Source organism: Poecilia reticulata, unplaced genomic scaffold (genome assembly GCF_904066995.2).
Source record: "Poecilia reticulata unplaced genomic scaffold, P_reticulata-male-v2 Scaffold_161, whole genome shotgun sequence".
Lineage (NCBI taxonomy): Eukaryota > Metazoa > Chordata > Actinopteri > Cyprinodontiformes > Poeciliidae > Poecilia > Poecilia reticulata.
In genome coordinates this window covers 2705-7500 of record NW_027675259.1, presented here as the reverse complement: position 1 = coordinate 7500, position 4796 = coordinate 2705, and the positions used below count along the sequence as shown (strand labels likewise).

The 4796-nt window shown below is 64.6% G+C and overlaps 1 pseudogene; it reads left to right on the top strand.

Annotated features, from left to right (window-relative positions):
• The first annotated feature begins 542 nt into the window (after nucleotides 1-542).
• LOC145550705 (28S ribosomal RNA) lies at nucleotides 543-4201 on the top strand (annotated as a pseudogene).
• The last annotated feature ends 595 nt before the right edge of the window (nucleotides 4202-4796 follow it).

Sequence of the window (4796 nt, the reverse complement as noted above, 5' to 3'; positions counted from 1 at the left end):
CTCCCCGAGCCTCGTCCCCTAAGTGCAGACCGTCCGGGACCCCGCGCGACGCGTTCGGTTCCCGCTCCGGGACCGGGCCCTCCGCCGTCCGCCGTCCCTCCTCCCTGCTTCCTTCCCCCCTTCCCTCTCCGGAGGGAGGGGGCACCGCCTCCGTCGAGGCCCCCGCGAAGTGCGGGCGCGGCCGGTGGACCTCGGTCTCCGCGCTGCCCGCGTTTACGCGCGTCGGGACCTCGGTCGAACACGGAGACGCCGCCCTATCGGGGGAAGGTCGCTTGGGGCTCAAGAGGACGGATGGCGCGCGGAGGGGTTTCGGCTCTCCGGAGCGGGGCCCGCGTCGCGTTCGGGAACCGGCCCGTCCAGAGTCGTGAGCCTCCTCCGGGAGCCACGCGGTGTGGGTTGCGGGGTGGCAGCGGGGGGTGCCGCGGCTGCGGCTGCGGCTGGGGCTGCGCGGGACCGGGTCTCGGCCGGATCTGCGCACCGCCCTCCGCTCCGCTCCGCCCGGCTCCCCTCACCGTCCCGCCTCCCGCGACAACTCTCGACTACGACCTCAGATCAGACGAGACACCCGCTGATTTAAGCATTACTAGCGGAGGAAAGAAACTAACAAGGATCCCTCAGTAGCGGCGAGCGAAGAGGGAAGAGCCCAGCGCCGAATCCCGTCCGACTGGCGGACGCGGACATGTGGCGTACGGAAGACCGCTTGCCCGTGCGGCTCGGGGGCCTGAGTCCTCTGATCGAGGCTCATCCCGTGGACGGTTGAGCCGGTACGGCCCCGTCGCGCCGGGGTCCGGTCTTTCGGGTCGGGTTGTTTGGGATGCAGCCAAAGCGGGTGGTAAACTCCATCTAGGCTAATACCGGCACGAGACGATAGTCGACAAGTACTTAAGGGAAGTTGAAAGAATTTGAAGGAGAGTTCAGAGGGCGTGAACCGTTAAGAGGTAAACGGTGGGTCCGCGCAGTCTGCCCGGGGATTCAACCGGCGGGTAAGGCACGCCGGCTCGGTGCGGGGATCCCTCGCGGACCTCTCCCCGGCTCGCCGGCTGGCCCCGCGGCGCATTCCTCCGCGCGGTGCGCCGCGACCGGCTCCGGACCGGCCAGGAAGGGCTCGGGGCGAAGGTGGCTCGCGGTTCCGGCCGCGAGCTTTACAGCGCCCCCCGTCTGGACTTTGCCGCTTCCGGGCCGGGACGTAGTGCTCACTGCGCCCTCTCTCCCCCGGGAGGGACGGGCCCCTCGCCCCGGCGGCTGTCGACGGGGCGTACTGTCCTCAGTGCGCCCCACCGCGCCGCCGCCAGGCGGGGACCGGCCACTCAACAGGCGCAAGGGTCTGCGGCGATGTCGGCTACCACCCGACCCGTCTTGAACACGGACCAAGGAGTCTACACGCACGCGAGTCAGAGGCTTTTTCGAACCCCGTGGCGCAATGAAAGTGAGGGCCGGCGCGCCGGCTGAGGTGGGATCCCGGGCCCTCGAGGCCCGGGCGCACACCGGCCGTCTCGCCCGCACCGTCGGGGAGTGGAGCATGAGCGTGTGTGATAGACCGAAAGATGGTGAACTTGCTGGGCAGGGCGAAGCCAGAGGAAATCTGGTGGGGCCCGTAGCGGTCTGACGTGCAATCGGTCGTCGACCTGGGTATAGGGGCGAAGATATCGACATCTAGTAGCTGGTTCCTCCGAGTTCCCTCAGGATAGCTGGGCTCAGACTCGCAGCAGTTTTATCTGGTAAAGCGAATGATTAGAGGTCTTGGGCCGAAACGATCTCAATTCTCAACTTTAAATGGGTAAGAAGCCGGCTCGCTGGCTTGGAGCCGGGGTGGAAGCGAGCTGCCGTGGGCCACTTTGGTAGCAGAACTGCGCTGGCGGATGAACCGAACGCCGGGTTAAGGCGCCCGATGCCGACGCTCATCAGACCCAGAAAGGTGTTGGTGATATAGACAGCAGGGCGGTGGCCATGGAAGTCGGAATCGCTAAGGAGTGGTACAACACCTGCCGAATAACTAGCCTGAAAGGATGGCGCTGGAGCGTCGGGCCATACCCGGCCGCGCCGGCACAGAGCGCGGGTGGCGCGGTGAGTAGGAGGGCCGCGCGTGAGCACGGAAGCCTGGGCGCGAGCCCGGGTGAGCCGCCGCGGTGCAGATTTGGTGGTAGTAGAATATTCAACGAGAGCTTTGAAGGCCGAAGTGGAGAAGGGTTCCATGTGACAGCAGTTGACATGGTCATCGGTCTAAGGATGGCGAACGCCGTTCGGAGCGGGGCGATGGCCTCTGTCGCCCGGCGATCGAAAGGGAGTCGGGTTAGATCCCCGAACTGGACGGCGGAGATCGGCGCGCGAGGCGCCAGTGCGGTACGCAAACAACCGAGAAGCTGCGGTGCCCGGGAGAGTTCTCTTTCTTTGTGAAGGAGGGCGCCTGATGGGTTCGCCCGAGGGGGCCGTGCCCTGGAAGCGTCGCGGTTCGGCGGCGTCCGGTGAGCTCTCGCTGGCCCTTGAAATCCGGGGGAGAAGGTGTAAATCTCGGCCAGGCCGTACCATATCCGCAGGTCTCCAAGGTGAACAGCCTCTGGCATGTTGGATGAAGGATTAAGGGAAGTCGGCAAGTCAGATCTGTAACTTCGGGATAAAGATTGGCTCTAAGGGCTGGGTCGGTCGGGCTGGGGTGCGAAGCGGGGCGCGTGCCGCTGGGGAGCAGCCGCCCCGCACCCCCCCCGCCGCCGGAGGGCGGCGCGCGGGCCCGCCTCGCGGGGCCCGGGTCCGGGGGTTCGGCGCCTCCGCGGCTCGGGTTCTCGCGGCGGTGTCCGCCGCCCCGAAGGCGGGCCGGTGGGGGGATGCGGTCGGCGCGGCGGCGGCGACTCTGGACGCGCGCCGGCCCTTCCTGCGGATCTCCCCAGCTGCGGTGCCCGTCCGGGTCCCGCGGGGTTCCCCTCTGGGGTCTCCCCGCGGGCCCCCGGGCGGGTGTCCTCGGCTGCGCCTAGCAGCTGACTTAGAACTGGTGCGGACCAGGGGAATCCGACTGTTTAATTAAAACAAAGCATCGCGATGGCCCGGGCTGGGTGATGACGCGATGTGATTTCTGCCCAGTGCTTGATGTCAAGTGAAGAATTCAATGAAGCGCGGTACGCGGGATAACTATGACTCTCTTAAGGTACCATGCCTCGTATCTAATTGTGACGCATGAATGGATGAACGAATCCCACTGTCCCTAACTCCCATCCAGCGAAACCACAGCCAAGGGAACGGGCTTGGCAATCAGCGGGAAGAAGACCTGTGAGCTTGACTCTAGTCTGGCATGTGAGACTGAGGTGGTAAGTGGAGGCTTCGCCGCCGGTGAATACCACTGCTCTTATCGTTTTTCACTACCCGGTGGCGGGAGGCTGTGTGGGCTCTCGTTCTGGGTCAAGCGCCCCGCGTGGGGCGTGACCCGCTCCGGGGACAGTGGCAGTGGGAGTTTGACTGGGCGTACACCTGTCAACGGTACGCAGGTTTCAAGGCGAGCTAGGAGGACAGAACTCTCCGTGAGCAAAGGGCAAAAGCTCGCTTGATCTTGATTTCAGTATGATACAGACCGTGAAGCGGGGCTCCGATCCTTCTGACTTTTGGGTTTTAAGCAGGAGGTTCAGAAAGTTACCCAGGGATAACTGCTTGTGGCGGCCAAGCGTTCATAGCGACGTCGCTTTTGATCCTTCGATGTCGGCTCTTCCTATCATTGTGAAGCAGAATTCACCAAGCGTTGGATTGTTCACCCACTTAATAGGGAACGTGAGCTGGTTTAGACCGTCGTGAACAGTTAGTTTTACCCTACTGATAATGTGTTGTTGCAATGTAATCTGCTCAGTACGAGAGGAACCGCAGGTTCAGACATTGGTGTATGTGCTTGGCTGAGGAGCCAATGGGCGAAGCTACCATCTGTGGGATTATGACTGAACGCCTCTAAGTCAGAATCCCGCCTAGACGTAACGATACCGTAGCGCCGCATCGCTTCGGTCGGACTCCGATACCCGACTCCGGTCGGCGAGGAGCGCCTTCCGTGACTGGGCTGGGGCGTGGCCGGACGATGGTCACCCCTCTCCTATCGCGCACAGCATGTTCGTGGAGAACGTGGTGCTAAATGACTTGCAGACGACCTGATTCTGGGTCAGGGTTTCGTACGTGGCAGAGCAGCTCCCTCGCTGCGATCCATTGAGAGTCAGCCCTCGATCCAACCTTTTGTCGGCCGACCTCCGGGGCCTCCCTCCCTCCCCCTGCTGGAACGTTACCTTACCTGGGGCACGAAGTCGGTTCGCAGACTAAGTCCCAGCTCGGAGCGAGAGGGGGCCGGCCGGTCCTCCGGGGCCGGTCGGGGCCTGCCCCACTCCGGTGTGGCAGACCTGAGCCCCCCTCTCCCTCCGTTCCTCCCTCCCGGTTCTCTCACCCTCCAGAGGTGAGAGGGGGCCGGTCGGTCTTCCGGGGCCGGCCGGGGTCTGCCACACTCCGGCGTGGCAGACCTGAGCCCCTCTCTCCTCCCAGGGTCTGGTTTGATCGTGCCTTACCAGGGGCACGAGCCTCCAGGCCCTGCGTGCTGGGGGTTGGGTCCGGAGGGGGAGCTTAAGTGTGGGTGCGCAGGCTCGGCCGGTGCCTTGCTGGTTACGGTTCTCTGACCCTCCGGGCTGGGAGGGGGCCGGTCGGCCTCTCGAGGCCGGGGCCTGTCACACTCGGGCGTGTGGCAGGCCCGTCCCCTCTCCTCCCAGTCTCTGGGTCATCAGACCTTACCAGGGGCACGAACTTCCAGGGCCTGCGTACTGCTGGGTTTAGTCCGTGGATGGGTG